The 18,678-nt window shown below is 36.4% G+C and overlaps 1 pseudogene; it reads right to left on the bottom strand.

Annotated features, from left to right (window-relative positions):
• Positions 1–314: 314 nt before the first annotated feature.
• Positions 315–450, bottom strand: LOC125999992 (uncharacterized; annotated as a pseudogene).
• Positions 451–18,678: the final 18,228 nt, after the last annotated feature.

The raw sequence follows: 18,678 nt of genomic DNA, 5'->3' as shown, positions 1-18,678 counted from the left end.
TCTCTGCATCAACTTATATATAATCATATGTTTATTTTCTTTTCGGTTGTTGTTGATATGGTGTATTATAGTCATTGATTTGTATATGTCAAGCCATCCTTGTATCTATTGAATGAATTCTACTTGGTCATGGTGTATGACTTTGATAGTATATTGAATTCTATTTTCCAGGATTATGTTGAGGACATTTGCATCTCGGTTCAAAAAAATCGCTTTTATGTGGCATCTCTGTCTGATCTTTTGTATTAGGGAGATTTTAACTACATAAAAAGCATTTGTTTTTTTTGTTTGTTTTTTCTTTTATTTTAAACTTTTAAAACCCCCACTACCACAAATTATGCAGTCGAGTTTCCCACACTTGGGGAAATGCACATCCGGAGTGCAATGGATAAGCCTCACCCTGGGAAAACCACCTTCGTGATCATGGTATCTCCCCTGCCAGGTAAGTATATAAAAAGTATTTGTGAGTGTTTCTGTTTCTTCAATTTTCTGGAATAACCTAAAAAGGATTGGCAGTAGGTTTTCTTGAAAGTTTTGAAATTATTTGCTAGTGAATATAAATGGTGCTGGGCTTTTGTTTTCAAAAAGCTTTTTGATTACAATTTAATTTCCTCAATAGTGATAAGTCTGACCATATATACCAGATCGTGCTAGTTCAACCTAGGGAGGTTATAGAAGTTTAAAAATTTAGGTCCTTTTGTTTTATGCCATGGTGTTTTCCAAAGTAAATTCTGAATGCCCTTTGTATTTATGTACTATCTGTATTATTCTCTTCTTTTAAATTCTAATTTGGTTTATTAAGTTTTTCTTTCTCCATTTGTAAGTGTTGATAATGGTTTTTCCCCAGAGAACCAACTCTTTCTTTTACTGATCATTTGGATTGGATTTGGATTTCCAATTCATTGTTTTCTGCTGTAGCCTTATTATTTCCTTCCTTCTGACTATTTTCTTGATCACTTTTCTAATTTTATAAGATGTATCATTAAATTATTTATGTAGGTTTCTTCCTGATGAGTGGTAGGAAACAAAAAATTTTCTTCTTTAGGTATGCTAAACACCAACATAATTCTTATTTATTTATTTATAAATATTATATATCTTATAAATAAATAGTATTTATTTAATACTTTATTTTCTTGATCTTGACAGGAAGAATATATGAACACCTTTTAAAAAGAAATGCATCTAAGAAAGCCTAAAAATCTAAAATAATTTCTAAGTACCATCTCACAGTGATGTTGCATTTTTACCTGTTTCAGTTGACATGGGGACTTTTACATAACAATTGGTAATAAAATTTTATACTCCTTTTGGTGAAAATAATAATTCATTCACTTAGAGGTACTTTTACAGAAAACAATGCCAAGGGGCCTTTTGTCTTGCAAATCAGATCTCACCCTACAATAATGTACCCATGATGAGATAGCAGAAGAACTTCAGAAAAGGTGAATTTCTGGTATTTATTTTTAAAAGGGAAGTGATGGTGCAGGTAGCTCAGGAGTTTCTACTGGGATCTTCAAATTCAGCAGTCAGCTCTTGCCCATAACATGATTCACCTGGATGGACAGACAAAGGAAATCACAACTGGCTATTTTGGTGTCTCTAGTCTTGAAGGGGGAGCAATGTTATAGGTATTATGGAGAGTCTTGAGCATGCGAATTCTACGCCAGTAGTCACTTTCCGTCTGTAGGGTGAATCACTAGGAAGAGAGGTCTAAGAAAAAGCAGGGCAGGCAACTTTCCCATTTACTTCCTTTAAAGGGGAAGAATGGTGTATATGTCCTTTGGAGACTGGGAAATGGATATTTCTTTCTGGCAGTCAAATCCCACCCCTAAGCCGATGCATTTGGGATGAGAGGGCACAGGTAACTCATGTCAGACTTCTTTTAATTCTATAGAATTGAAAGGTTAAATGTTGGCACAGATGTTGTATGACTCTGGATATTAAGATATTGCTCCAGAAGATAATTACCACCTTAAGAATGTTGAACCTAAGAAGAGAGGGCTGAGGAATATCAAAACTGGTGATTTTAGTTTCTATAGACTTAAATGGTAGTGGTATTTCAGGTGGTATTGGGTGTCTGCTGCATCAAATTTCCTATCCAGCTGTCAGTTTCAGTCCCAAGGATAACTCAATAAATGAGAAGGAAGAGGGCCAATATGATGGGCAACTTTCTGCACTTTAACCTTAAAAATGTGACAGGAAGTGTTGGGAGTATTTGGTATGGAGATTGAGCTCCTTCTATCAGGTTCATCTCATACAATGACTCACTTTGGATGAGTGCACAGTATGAAGAAAGAAAAGAAAACTTTAGGTGCTATAGCATGAAAAGGGAGCAATTTTGAAGGCAGTTTGGGGAAACAAGGTCAGTATATTCTGCTTCAATATTCATGTCCTGCCTATAGAATGACTCACTGGGATAAAAAGGCAGATGGAATGCAGAACAGGAGACTCTGAGTCTACTGCATGAAAAAGGAGTGATGGTGCATGTGGTACAGGGGATTTGGCAATGTAGTTTCTGCTCTGGTATCATGTTCTTATGGTATGGTCAAGCACCTCAAATGAGAGGGTAGAGGGTCACTAAAAAGTGTGAGATTTGAGTCGACAGCTTTGAAAGGGGAGTGATGATTCAGTTGACTTGAAAAGTCTGTGGCATGCAGATATCACTCCATAAATCAAACTCACACCTAGGGTGATAGAACAAGGAATAAAGGCAGAGGAATGCACAGATGGAAGACTTTCATGCCTACGTTGGAGTGCTGACAAATGTGGCACATGGAGTTTGTGGCACATAGGTTCTGCTCCAGCAGGCAGTTTTTTTAATATAATTTTTATTTTGATCCTAGTGGCTTACATATTGTTGACAATAATATTTTAGGTACATATTTACATAAAATCAGGGGGGATTCCCATCACCAATTTGTCCTCCCTACACCTCCGTTTTTGTCCTACCTCCCATATCCTCTTCCCTCACCCCCAGGGCTGCTAGAATATGTGGTCCCCTCTGTACCTAGCCTACTACTTAGTAGTCTTGCACCTGTTTGGTCTTGGTGCCTCCCTTATTTCCCCCTCTAACTGTGAGGCAGGACTAGCTAGTACAAGTTGCGTGGTTTTGTTTGAAGAAGAGAAAATTAATAAACTGGGGTAAAAGTCTAATATGCCAAAAATGCGCAGAATCCTTCTAGAGGCTCTCATCATTGATTTTAGAGACGAAGGAGAATAAGAAGGTGAAACACTCCACCAGAACAAAAAGGAGTGTCAAATATCCAGTGAGGACTCCGACATTAACAATAAGCACCAAAAAAAAAAAAAAAATCCGCCATGGTCTTGAGAAACATGGCATAGCACATAAAGAAAGAAAAGAAAAGAAGAGAAAAAATAAGTATAACTGGGGACAACAACTTCAATAACCACACCCAAACAAAGAAATCGACCAAAAATAGATAGGTAAATAAAAATAATAATAATAATAAATGAAGATAAAAATAATATTAAAAAAAAAACAATGTTTTTTGCTTTTTGCTTTTTTTCCCTCCTGCCCTGGCACAGTAAATATTGGGGTCATTCAAAAAGGAATTCACTTGGCCTAAGAGATATGGGGTTTCTCCGTCCTTGGAGTATATTGTCATGGAATTAACTATAGACTCTGTTCAGGGTGATTTACTCTCCTGGTGGTGTTTTTGTGGTGTTTTGAAGACTTCTGCTCCATCCTGGTAGTTGTTTACAATACAGGGATATTTCCTACCTTGAAAATATGTCATGTGGAATCAACTTAGACCTCAGGTGATTAGATACCATCCATCCAGCCTTGAACCCTGGATCCCAGATATAGAAACAGCACAGTTCTTCACAACAGCTGCAGGAACAAATCCCATCCGGGACAGCCTTAATACTGCTGGGTCATCAACAAGTGCCAGCTCTAATATGATATCCTGACAACTAGGAAAATGGGAAAAACTTGACCTAAGAGCAGGTTATCCTACCTTACCAGCTAACAATAAACAAAATCAGAAGACTTGTAACCCTTTGTTAGGTTCAAAAGCCAAGATCACAATTTACAGATGACTGGCTGCTAGAACCATGACTAGACTGTATATATCTTGGGACCAATAAAAAAGCCCTAGTCTAGGGTTGAACTACGACCTGCACAATAACCATGATACCCAGGTCCAAAGGTCTGGCAGAGACCATTGTAACAAAATGGGGCTTCTGGAAACACAAAGAAAGACGCTATCCTAGGTGCCATCCTAGGTTCAGTGCAAAGACCAAGACCACCATCCACAGAAGATGGATTAAAATGAAACTGAGGGAACAGAACTTCTAGAACCACAAAGACTGACTTCATCATAAGACCCACCCCTGGACCTGTGCAGATACCGAGATCTCTAAATACAGAGGTCTGATTGTATCACTCAGGACAAAGCAGAAGTCTTCAAAACACCAGTTTTTACACTAGAAAGACACATCTGGGATCAGAGAGCAGAGAGATAAAAGGATGGAGGACTTTCAGGCCTATTTATTTAAAAGGAGATAAATATTTACAGGTAGCGTGGAAATGGGGGGGGCATAGAAATTCTGATTCAATATTAGTTCAAGCTCCTAAGTTAAAGCACACAGAATGAGAGCGCATAAGGAAATACAGATAAGCATCTTCCAAAACAATCGCCTATAAAGGGGAGCAATGTAGCAGGTAGTGTATAAGTCCAGGGAATGTAGATTCTGCTCCCTCAGTTCAAGTCATGACACAAGTTGACACACTTGGCATGAAATAGAAGAAGCTTCTTGACATGTGACATTCAAGCCTTAAAGGGGAACCAAGGCTCAGATATTCTGCTCATGCACTCCATTCCAGCCTCTAAAGTAATGTACCTGAATAATAGGGCTAAAGAACTTCAGGACAGGTGACATTTGGGCCTAGATCTATGAAAAGTGAGTGATGAAGCAAAGGGAATGAGGAGTCTGGTGCACAGTGACAATGCACCTGCAGTTAGGACCAACATCTATAATAACACATAATTGTAATGAGATGTTCTTTGGGCGTTAGTTTGAGGTTTGGTTTTACCACAGTTTCCAGAAGAGAAAGGGATATTCCATACCCCCTATCTGGGGAGGACAAGTGAAGCTGGTTTGGTAACTATTCCCCGCAATAAGTAATCCACACAGATTTGAAGGTTATAACAGGCAAGAAAACTCACACTGCAAACTGTTTACTCACAAACAAGTTGCTCCACCATGAAGAACCACAAGCCCAGATGACAGCTCAATTGTAAAGCTCTCCTGCTTCCCATATATTGAAATTCAATTAAAGCCCCTTCCCCGATGGAGGGGAAAAGCCAGATGAAAGACAAACAGAAAATAATTAAGGTACAAATGAGAACTGTTTGATATAAATGGAAACTGTTTCAAAGGCCTCAATTTACCTCATATTTCCCCTTTCTAATTATTTAAAAATTAAAACAAAATAGAAAATAAGTAGTAGGCCTTGAAAAGACAAGGGAAAATTTTTAACTAAATGAATAGCAACAATTTGCATAGATTCCTCAAAAAGAAAAATGTGAAAAAAAAAACTTTGGGTCTAAAACCAGGGTTTCTTACCCATAAACATGAGTCATGGAACTGACTACAAACTCCATGCTATTTCACAATTCCCAATGTATATTCTCAAAATGTATATACTCAAAAAGTCTTCCTTTGTAGACCAGATGACAAAAAAATTTAGAGGTCATGGATCTAGTAGAATATGAAGATCCTATAAAGTAGTCGAAGAGTCACATGATAATCCACAGTTAGAGATCTTAGGAGGAGATTCAGGGAAATCTGCTTCACAGGCAAGATAAAGTTTATTTTCAGGTCATATTCAGGGTGGCCCGGTAGTCCATGTTAGGGCACCTGAATGTCACTGGAGATAAAACTTCAATATCTCACTGATGGTTACCTGAGATTTTTGGCAAGGAAGAAGAAAAAGATTTTTAATCTCTTCACTTTTAGTCAGAATCCATGCAGAAATCTCTGATAAATCTGAAAATGAGGTACAAGGTATAGGGATTTTCGGCTGATTATTGATTAATGACAGCTCAAGTTAAAAAACCAAGACAAAATGTTTAAGTCGGATAATCTCCCTGTTTCAAAAAATATATGAGGTTAAATATGTAATGGATAAAAACTCTTGTACCAATGATTCTTTCAATTTAATGCATGCATGAAAAACTTCTGCCACAAAATACGAAGAAGACTAATTGGGATAATAATGAAAAATCAACAAAACCTATAATGTAGTTTTAGCAAAAATGCTAGAATATATTACTTAGCATCATATAAGTAAAATAAAAAATGGGGGGGGAGAACTATGATTACATAACAAAATTGGAAGTAGAGGCATATACAAATCAAAGAAATACACCCATATGAAATATACACAAGAAGTCAATATCTTCTTTGAGTACATTAGAAAAGATCTGGAAAAAAGAATCTGAAAAGCCGTTTCAGGCAACAATGGATTCTTGAGAAGTTTGAACAAATGGTTCATAATTGTCACTGGCAAGCAGAACTCTGAAAGTGTGGGTCTATCAAAGGCCAAAACCAGAAGCTTGTTTCAATCTATGGAGGAGATAATTGAAGGAGAGGAGGGTGCTTCTGTATAAAGAAAGTTAAGGGTTGTGGGAAGAGAGGATCAGTTCTGGCAAAAAAGAGAGAAGTGAGGAAGACTTCCATATATAGTATACAATATATAAAATACAGACAAAAGACAGTACAAATAATGAACAGACATAATGGTGGTCACCACACACAAACACACTACACATATTTAATCAAAATTTAAATTAAAATGGATCCAAATGTAACAAATGAAAACCCAGCTGGAGCAGTTTTAAATGCTTCAAAATATAGTAGCTGACAAACTGGGTAAAACAAATAACTTCAAAATCACAAAAATTTCTTCTAAAATCAAGAAAAGCAGATATTAAATAAAATTTTATGCATAGCTATAAGCAGTACTTCACAGAAGGCAAGTCCCCTCTTTGTGACGTCAGGCTGGGAAGATCTGTGCCTGCCCAGAGGGGCCTGACTGTGAGAAACTGTCAGTGCTGCCTGTATGTGTCTCCTGTCCTGTCTCCTAAACTTCCTGGGAGTGGGCCGAAAAGGGCCCAGAAAATTTGCTCTCCCAGAGACTCATTCAAGGGACCATAACGCCAAGGGACTGCTTCCTAAAGTGAAAACCGGCTATAAGCAGTAATTCACATAAGGCAAGTACTGCTTCCTAAAGTGAAAACCGGCTATAAGCAGTAATTCACAGAAGGCAAGTACCCTGTTTCTGACATCAGGCTGGGAAAATCTACACCGGCCCAGTGGGGCCCAACTGTGAGAAACTGTGAGTGCTGCCTGTGTGTGTTTGTCTCCTGTCCTGTTTCCATACCTCTTGGGAGTGGGCAGAAAAGGGCCCAAAAAATTCACTCTCCCAGATGCTCCAGAAGAGCACAGCCACTCTGTTTCGCTACATGGCCGTGTGCTTTTTCTAATGAAAGAATGCCACTGCAACAAGAAGAGAAATCACACTAAGAATTGAGCTGGATCACTGAAGCCCAGCATCTCTCCCCAGACTGTTTTCTCTGCTGTGTGCTCTTGCCTAAGATTTGATCATGTGTGAGGCTTCATCCACAGAGGGCTCCCCTTTCTTGGAGGCAAGTTGACCCACCCAGAAATGGCTGAGCCAGAGGAATGTGGCCGCACACATCATTTAGCCAATGAATACCACCACAACACGTATAAAAACCCACAATACAGGTGTGACAATGGGGAAACAACACAGGCCAGAAACATATATAGAGAATGAAGATGACAATTCTGATGACCAGAAAACGGCTAACCATGTAATCAATCTCTCAGATAAGGAATTTAGAGAAGAAATATGGAAAATGCTCAAAGAAATCAAAGAAACCATGGATCGAGTTGAACAGAACACTAATAAGAACCAAGAAAATATGAAAACAGAAATCACAAAACTCCAAACTGAAATAACAGGTCAAATAACATGCTTGAAAAACTCACTAAACAAATTTAATGGCAAAATGGATATGCTCTCCAACAGGCTTACAGAAGCTGAGAATAGAATTGGTGCTGTGGAAGATGAGATAAATAATAACTCCATACAGTGGGGCAGATTGAAAAAAAAACTTAAAGCAAATGATCAAACAATGGAAAAATTAGTCAAAGAATGGGAACAGATGAAAATAGAAGTCTATGATAAGCTCAACAGAAACAACTTAGGAATCATTAGTCCCAGAGACCCAGGAAGAAAATTTCAAGTAACTCAATGGTCAAGAATATCATTAAAGAGAAACTTTCAGAGCTAAAGAATATATGCGATCAAATCCTGAATGCTTGAAGAGTACAAACCAAAAGAGACCCCAGAAAAAATAACCCAAGATACAACCTAGTCACAACGACGAATCCCACAGACAGCTACAGAATTCTGAAAGCAGCAAGATCAAATGGGAAATTACATTCAAGGGAATATCGTTGAGAATTACAGCAGACCTGTCACCAGAAACACTCAAATCCAGAAAGCAGTGGTGGGAAATAGTCACAAAACTCAATGAAATAAATGCTTCCCCTAGAATACTGTACCGAGCAAAACTCACTTTCAGGTTTGAAGGAAAAATACTTGTTTTCACAGAATAACAACAGCTCAGACACTTTACGGACTCAAAACCAGTCTTAAGAGAAAAACTGAAAGACCTTATTTAAGACAAGACTGACCAACAGCACACCAAATTTCGATAGAAAGATGGCATTAAATCCCAGGACAATTTTTTCTCTCAATGTCAATGGACTAAATGCACCAATTAAGAGAAACAAAGTAGCAAAATGGATCAAAAAACTCAATCCAACCATCTGCTGCCTACAATAAACACACCTGAATAGTCAGAACAAACATTGACTCAAAATAAAAGGCTGGAGGAAAATTATCCAAGCAAACAACACCCATAAAAAAGCTGAAGTGGCCATACTAATATCAGATGATGCAAACAATACTCAGGAAAGTTGTAGGGGACAAAGATGGACATTTTTATTAATCAAGGGATATGTACAGCAGGAAGAAATCACTCTCCTAAACATATATGCACCGAATGAGGGGCCAGCAAAATATTTAATAAAATTGCTGACAAATCTGAAAAATAATATCAATAACAACACAATAAATGTGGGGGACCTCAACACAGCTTTGTTTAACACTGGATAGGTTAACCAGACTGAAACCCAACAAGAATATACTAGACCTGAGAAGAGAAAAGGAAGAAAGAGGCCTAGTAGATTTATATATATATATATATATATATATATATATATATATATATATATATATATATATATATATATATATATATATATATATATATAACACTCCATCCCCAGAAACCTGAATACACATTTTTCTACAATGTACATGGGACATTCTCCAGGATAGACTACATGCTGTCACATAAAACATACATCCATAATATCAAGAAAAAAAATTTTGCAGGCTAACTTCACTAACCACAAGGCTTTGAAATTATATGTGAACTCCAAAGGGACACAGAAGAAAAACTTTAACACCTGGAAGTTAAACAGCCTCATAATTAATGAAATCAAAGGGGAAATAAAAACTTTCCTGGAAACAAATGATAATAAAGAGGAAAAACTATCAGAAATTATGGGCCACAGCAAAAGCAGTACTGAGAGGAAAATTTATAGCTTTACAAGTACACATCAGGAAGGAAGAAGGGGCCTACCTGAATAGCTTAATGATGCAGATCATAGAATTAGAAAATGCTCAACAAAATGACCCCAAAATAGGGAGACATAAGGAAAAACAAAGCTGAGAGCAGAAATCTACGAAATGGAAACCCAAGAACAGTCCAAAAGACCAACAAAAGCAGAAGTTGGTTCTTTGAAAAAATAAACAAGATTGTTAGACTACTGGCAAAACTAACAAAGAAAGAGAGAGAGAAACCTGATAACTCGTATTAGAAATGAAAATGGAGAGATCACTACTGATATGGCAGAGATTCAAAGGGTAATCAGAAACTACTTTGAGAAACTCTATGCTACTAACAATGAAAACCTGGAAGAAATGGATAAATTCTTGTATTGTTATAGTCTTCCACGGTTGAATGAAGAGGATATAGTATATCTAAACACCTCCAGCACTATTGATGAAATTAAAATGGTAAACAAATATCTGCCCAAAAAGAGAAGCCCAAGCCCTGATGGATTCACTAATGAATTCTTTCAAACTTTCCAAGAGGAACTACTACCAATCCTGGCAAGACTCTTTCATGAAATTGAAAAAAAGGAAACACTTCCAAATAGCTTTTATGAAGCCAACATCACCTTGATACCTAAACCAGACAGAGATGCTACGAAAAAAGAAAATTACAAACCAATATCGCTGATGAATGAGGATACAAAGATCTTCAACAAAATCCTGGCAAATAGGATTCCATGCCACATTAATAAGAAAAAGATATCAAGGGAATCCAGATAGGAAAGGAAGATGTCCAGCTCTCGCTGTTTGCAGATGACATGACACTCTACCTAGAAAACCCTAAAGTCTCTACGAAAAAGATTCTAGAAACAATAGACTCATACAGCAAGGTGGCAGGCTACAAAAAATCAATGGCCTTACCAATATTAATAAGGAAGAAATGGACATTTAGAAAACAACCCCATTCACAATAGTGCCACACAAACTCAAATATCTTGGAATCAACTTGACTAAAAATTTGAAAGACCTATACAAAGAAAACTATAAAACTCTGCTCCAAGAAATAAGACAGGACACGCAGAAATGGAAGGACATACCCTGCTCATGGATTGGCAGGATTAACATAATCAAAATGGCCAAACACCCAAAGCATTGTACAGATTTAATGTGATCCCTCTAAAGATAGCTTTGACAATTTCAAAGAAGTAGATAAGGCACTTTTGAAATTCATTTGGAATGATAAACACCCTAGAACAGCTAAAGCAATCAATAGGGAAAAGAATATGGGAGGAATTACTTTCCCCAACTTTAAACTTTACTACAAAGCAATACTTATCAAAACAGCATGGTACTGGAATTGAGATGGGCCCTCAGATCAGTGGAATAGACTTGAATACTCAAAGAATGTTCCCCACACATACAATCACCTAATTTTTGATAAAGGAGCAAGAAATTCTAAATGGATCAAAGAAAACCTCTTAAACAAGTGGTTTTGGCATAACTGGCTAGCCACTTGCAAAGAATTGAACTTAGACCCCCAGTTAACATCATGTACGAAGGTAAAATCCAAATGGATGAAAGACCTCTATATTAGACCTGAAATCATAAGATATATAGAACAACACGTAGGAAAAACATTCCAGGACATTGAGCCTACAGGCATATTCAATGAGGAAACTGGACTTTCCAAGCAAGTGAAAGCAGAGATTAACAGATGGGAATATAGTAAGCTGAGAAGCTTCTGCACCTCAAAGTATATAGCGCCCAGGATACAAGAGCCACCCACTGAGTGGGAGAAACTATTCACCCAATACCCATCAGATAAGGGGTTAATCTCCAAAATATACAAGGCACTGACAGAACTTTACAAGAAAAAAACATCTAATCCCATCAAAACATGGGGAGAAAAATGGACACTTTGACAAAGAAGAAATATAAATGTCCAAAAGACATATGAAAAATGCTCCACATCACTAATCATCAGGGAGATGCAAATCAAAACAACTATGAGGTACCACCTCACACCACAGAGATTGGTACACATCACAAAGAATGAGAACAAACAGTGTTGGCGTGGATGTGGAGAGAAAGGAACTCTTATCCACTGTTGGTGGGAATGCCGTCTAGTTCAACCTTTATGGAAAGCGATATGGAGATTCCTCCAAAAACTGAAAATTGAGCTCCCATATGATCCATCTATAGGAATATACCCTAGGAACACAAAAATACAATACAAAAACCCTTCCTTACACCTATGTTCATCGCAGCACTATTTACCATAGCAAGACTCTGGAAACAACCAAGATGCCCTTCAACAGATGAATGGCTAAAGAAACTGTGGTACATATACACAATGGAATATTATGCAGCTGTCAGGAGTGGTGAAGTCATGAAATTTTCCTATACATGGATGTACATGGAATCTATTATGCTGAGTGCAATAAGTCAGAGAGAAAGAGAAAAATGCAGAATGGTCTCACTCATCTATAGGTTTTAAGAGAAATGAAAGACAGTCTTGCAATAATTTTCAAACACAAAGGAGAAGGGCTGGAAGTTACAGCTCACCTCATGAAGCTCACCACAAACAGTGATGTGTTTAATTAGAGAAATAACTACATTTTGAATTATCCTAATAATGAGAACTTATGAGGGTTATAGAAAGCCTGTCTAGAGTACGGGGGGGGGGGGGTTGGGTGTGGAGCAGAGATATTTGGGACATTGGTGATGAGAATGTTTCACTGGTGATGGGTGGTGTTCTTTACATGACTGAAACCCAAAGACAATCATGTATGTAATCAATGTGTTTAAATAAAAATATATAAAAATTAATATATATATAATTTGGAAATATAATAAAGTTAGGTTTTAGTAATTTTTAATTTAGCCATTTTAGCACAAATAAGAATATTATGTATAAATAGAAATGGAGACTATTACTCACAATACTGAGTCATAAATTTATAATAAATTGAGAGTTTTTGAAGAGCACGGAAAAAGGAGTACATTAAAAGAGTATCGTTTTATAAAATTTATGCATCTACTTTCTATCCTGCAAATCAAACTGAGGGAAAAGGAAGAAATAATAGAAGACTATTATACTTAAAATTAATGTAAGAATATATTATAATATTATGATATGGACCAACTTTAACAAATGTAGAATTCCTTTTTTGGGAGATCAGTCTGAAGAAGTATATAATTATATATACATCATAAGTAAATAAAATTAAGTAAAATATAAAAATTATGACAGAATTTCTCCAGCAGGATCATTGAAGTGTTTGTCCAATGGTTTCCAACCTTTTCTGAAATCACATCTGTGGAAAAAATAGTTGAGCATTAATAAAAAGCTGTAAAAAAAGAGAAATAATTAACTGGAAAAAGTTGAATCAATCATTTTAAATCTTTAAGTTGTATAAAAGAGAATGTAAGCTGGTGAAGACTTTACTGAAGTATTGGAGATACTTTTGATCTTCTTGACATTAAATTTAACCCAATGTTCTTTTGAAGCATTTTTATAATAATGTCCCAAATAGTGTCCAAAATAAATTTCACCATAATGGTTTGAAACTGATTATAAATTGTTTTTCTCCATCTTGTCTTTTGACTTTGGTGTGAATTTTGATAAATTAAAGTCTTCTACAGAAAAAACCTCATATTATTTTAGTTTCTTAATTTGCTTGCCATCAAAAATAAAGCATTTCAAATGTATTATCAACACTATTGGTAATTTCCATATACATGTTATCTTCAAAAATCTCTTTTAGTGTCACAGAAGTTGCAACAGACTATATCACCATTTCTCTCATCTCTTCTATTTTGAAAAAAAATCATTAAAACAGTCCTGTAAAGTACATTTATCTGCAGATGTTACTGGCAGGAACAAATTTGCAAGCATCTCATAAATCTTAAATTTTTTGTGGCATGTGAAGCATTGCAGTACAGAGTTATACTGTCTTTGAAAAAGAATATAAATAACAGACTCATGCGACTGTTTTCTTGTCCAGTTATTTAAAAATTTCAGTATCTATATGGTGATTATCACATCACCAAATATTCTTGTCTATTAACTTTAATAAAATCCTGGTGTGGGCCATCTATGGGAAACATCAATAATTCGTGTGGATTTTAATGATTGTTTCCAGCGAACTGTTCATTAAGTTGACCAATAGCCATTTTGAAGCTTTTGGAATTAATATGTCAGGATAACCATTTCCCATAGTTTTGAGAAAATAGCAAAATTCTTCTGATAATTTGTTTTAATGTTCAACAAGATTACTCCTGTTAATGTCCTTTTTATAACAATCATGATAAAATGTGTCATGTTTGGAATATTATATAGGCATTGCAATATTGAATTCACTTAGCATGAGTTTTTCATAATTTGAAGTCCAACTAGCTCAAGCTTGTGTCTCTCCTGCTATGTCCCTGGATGTTGAGGCTGACCAACATTAACAATCTCACTCAAGCTGTAAGGTGTGAGTGCTAAGTTTTTGTTACCTGTTGAGGAGATTTCAGAAATGATACTGTGGTTGTCAGTCTCGAAAGTGGTTTGTATTTGATCTGAAGGAGGGTTTGCAGTCACTGGTGGGACTTGTGGGATTGCCTGTTATCTTACAAGGTGTAGTGGGACCCAGAATTTCTTGGCAGGGTTGTTGTGTATGGAAACGTAAGCATATCCTTTTCCCCTAATGAGGAAATTACCAGCAATCCATTTAATATCAACCTTAATCCAAACATGGGTATGGATTGTTACCTTTTTCTGAATGTCTTCTTTAAAATGCCTGACAGCTGTAGTGTAAGATACTCCTTGTGGTAAATTCACATAGCTTAATGTCAATAAAGTCAATTACAAAAGGTCAGTTAAAGGAAAACATCTTTTACTGTATTTTCCTGAATTTTTAAAGTCCTGTGAGTTCCTTCCATAATGTCTTTCCCACAACAGTTATGGGGTATTCCTCTTATATGCTTAATTTTCCACTCCTTACAAAAGAATTCAAAAGTTTTACTGATGTAGGTGGGGCTATTATTAGGATTAATAAAATAGGATATTCCCATCAGAGAAAAACACTGCAGTAGAAAGGTACAGACTGATTTAGCCCTTTATGATGAGATAAGCACTGCCCATAAAAATTGGGAATACATATTCACCAAACATGAAGATAGGTGCTTTTTTCTGCGGGAGCCAGTCCAGAGACACCAAGGATCATAATCTCTCCAGGACCCACACCCGGTAAGATGTCCCCACCCAACTAATGTGGGGCCAATTCCTGCCATGTGATTGGGTACCCAGAGACATTATAAAGAACTGCTGCCCTGCTCTCTGCCTTCTTTCTGTGGGAGCCAGCCCAGAGACACCAAGGATCATAATCTCTCCAGGACCCACACCGGAGGAGCTCTGCTCCATGGCCACGCTTATTTTTTAACCCCCGAACCTCACTTCTCCACATTGTAAAAAGCAATATACAACCTTAACAATGGGGAAATTTTTCAGTACTACCTCATGTTTAAAGAATCAAGATGGCTGCTCTGATAATCCAAAAAGTACAACAGGTATCCTCTCAAATACGATGTTTAGAGTAGAATTATGTAAGACGTCAGGGAGCTCAAAAAAAGCATAGATAGACTTGACTGAAGCACAAATAAGCATCAAGAGGATTTGGCGACTGAAATTGGAAATTTTTACACTGAAATAACAGGTCTGAAAATCTCAGCTTATAAATTGAAAACCTCAAAGGAAAACATCTCCACTGGAGTAAGGTCAGCTGCAAACGGGTTCAGTGAACCAGAGGATGAGATCCAGAACAACTCCATACAACAGATGAGATTGGAAGAAAACTTTAAAGCAAATGATAAGACAATGTCTAAACTATTCAAAAATGTGGACTGATAAATATAGAAGTCTATGAGAAACTTAACCAAAATAACATGGGAATCAATAAAATTCCAGAAACCCAGAACAAGAATAAGAGGAGTTGGAGGAAGAGTCAGAACAGGAAGAGGAGAAAAAAAATTTAAGAATAAGGCGAAGAATTGTAAGAAAAATAAGGCAAAGAAGAGTAAGAATAAGGCAAAGAGGACTAAGAAAAATATTGTGAAAAATAAGAAGAAGAGGGGGAAGATGAATAGGATTCATTCTTTTCTTCTGAAAAAGAAGAGGAGTAAGAAGAGTAAGAAGAGGGCAAAGAATAGTAAGAAAAGAAGAAAAAGTAGAGGAGGAAGAAGAAAAAGAAAGGAAGAAGAGGACAAAGGGGAAGAAGGAAAAGAAGAGAAGAAAAAAGACAAGAAAAGAGGAAGAAGGAAAAGAAGAGGAAGAAGAAAATGAAGAAGAGGAGGAGAAAGAAGAGGAGGAAGTAGAAGAGGAGGAAGAAAAAAAGAGGAGGAAGGAGAATAAGAGAAAGAAGAAGAGGAGAAAGAGGAAGAAGAGTCTACAGTCACACCACCCTGAACATGCCCGATCTTGTCTGATCTCAAAAAGAGGAAGAAGAAAAAGAAGAGGAAAAAAGAAGAAAATGGATTGAAGATTTATTTTTAATTTATTTTCTAATAATAGTATCTTTGTTTAAACATCGTGATTTTAACATGTTGTAGCTGGTATTTTAGTTAAAAAAATTAAAAAATACAGTTGGGGTGGAGGAGAACATCACTGGTGGTGGGAATGCCCTTGATTTTTTGTCACTATGTACCTTAAATATTACTGTAAAATATTCGCAATTTACTTCGGCCACAATAAAAAATATTAATGTTAAAAAACATGAAGATAAGTGTTTTTTGGAAAAGGGTTTGTGTAAGTGACATCCATCTACAAAAATTCATTAAACTGTAAAACTCTAGAATTCGCTCTGGATACATGAGTTTTTTTTTTAATTTAGGGATGGACATATGATACATTCTTCTACAACTTGCCTGGATTGCCTTCATGGTATATGATGGTTTACATGTAGATGGTGAGCATTTATATGAATAGTTGCAAGTTATTCAGAAGGAGTTTTAAATATAGCCACTTCAAATTGTTCAGCAGACTTATTCCCCTGAGCCATTGTTCCTGGTATTCCTAAATGTGCTCTACTATGCAATATTTTTAAATAAATTCTATATTTTCAGGTTATTGGCATTGAGAGGCTGTAGTTATTACAGGGAACAGACCCACCACATTAGCAGAGTCACTTACAATGTTACAGGGTCCTGTTATATGGGAGAACAAATAAATCAGGGTGTATAGTTCCACCTGTTGGGCAGATTTGTAGTTAGTAAAAACTGTTGTTTGCATTGAATCTCTGCAAATTCCTCCTTCCCCACTGGATGAACCATCTATATAAAAAGACTGGGCATCAGGTATCGGAGATGACCAAATATTTAAAGAAAAAATAAATGGGATTTTTAAAATAAAGGTCCCAAGTCTTTTTCACTGATTCAATTCCCTATTTGATATTAGTAGTACTATTGTATCTGGGTCATAACCCAACAGAAACAGTTCTAAACTAGCTTTGATGATCAGTGCAGAAATCAGTTCTAAACAGGGCAAGACAGTGCGAGATTGCTTATTTTGCAGATAAACACATTCTAAAGGTCCTGCTAATTGAGCAGCCAAGGCTGTGGGGGAAGTTTTAGTTGGAAAGTCAAAATAAATACCTTCTCTCCAGGTACAAACCTGGAAAGGAGGAATTTTTTAAGTGTGTCTAAGAAAAACTCCAACTCTTTCTGAGCAGCAGGATTCAAGTGTCTTGAGCTATTTAAAGTGGGCCTCCCTCTAGAATTTGAAAAATATTACTTATCTTAGAATTGTGAATTCCAAGTGCTGGTTGGACCCAACTCAAGTGCCCCAAGAGTTTTTAAATGTCATTAAGCATTCTAATGTTGTTCTTATTCATGGAGATCTTTTGAGGGTGTAAAGAAATCAGATCTAGGATAAAACCCAAGTATTGAAAAGGTGGTATAGTCTGATTTTTTGTAGCTAATTTTAGTCCTGATGTTTTTAAGCATTCAGTAACAAATACAAATTCTGAAAATCTGTCTTATTAATCTGTCTTGTTAATAGTACGTCATCTCTATAATGGAGTAATTGTGCCTGAGGAAACAGTTCACAGGCAGGGCCAAGATCTTATTCACAAAAACTGGTATATTGTTGGAAAATTACTCATCCTTTGTGGTAAAACTTTACATTGGTAATGTCTGCTTGTGAGTGATTATTGTAGGAAGGACCAGAAAAAGCAAAAAATTTCCTATCATCTAGCTGTATTGGGCATGGTAATGCAGTCTTTCAAATCTATTATTATCAAGGGCCAGTCCTTTACTATCACTGCAGGTGATATTAAACCAGTTTGCAATTACCTTTGGGAATCATAGATAAATTCACAGCTCTAATATCTATCAAGAGCCTCCATTTCCCTGACTTTTTAAAATAATAAATGTAGGCAAATTTCACTGGGTTACAGAAGTTTCATATGTCCCAGTTTCAACTGTTCATCCACCAATTCCTTCATCACCTTTCATTTATCAGCTTTAAGCGGTCACTGACCTGTCCAAATGCGGTCATTAGATTTTCAATCTATTTTTATTGGTACTTTTATTATACTGTCATTGGCCCCTAACAAAATGTTTGAGTCTCTGAGTTAGAGGTTAATCGTGTTCTTCTGAAGCCAGAAGGATATGAAATTTGGCTTTCTCCTGCTTGTGAAGGTTGTGACCCCACAAAGACGAGGAAACCAAGCCGACATAAAATCTAAATATGGATCTCTGACTTTGTGGCCCTTTTCATACCATAACTTTTTAACGCAACAGATGGGAGTGTAACAATCTACCTGCTCCCTCTAGAAAATACTGGAGTTTGGTGAGGGGCCAATTTTGAGGTCAGTCTTTTTTGAGAGATTACAGTGACATCTGTCCCTGTGTCATTCATACCTTAACAGATTTTTTTTTCCTTCTAAATG

This window comes from Suncus etruscus, chromosome X (genome assembly GCF_024139225.1).
Source record: "Suncus etruscus isolate mSunEtr1 chromosome X, mSunEtr1.pri.cur, whole genome shotgun sequence".
Lineage (NCBI taxonomy): Eukaryota > Metazoa > Chordata > Mammalia > Eulipotyphla > Soricidae > Suncus > Suncus etruscus.
The sequence above is the reverse complement of the archived record's forward strand: the minus strand, read 5'-3'. Positions and strand labels throughout refer to the sequence as shown.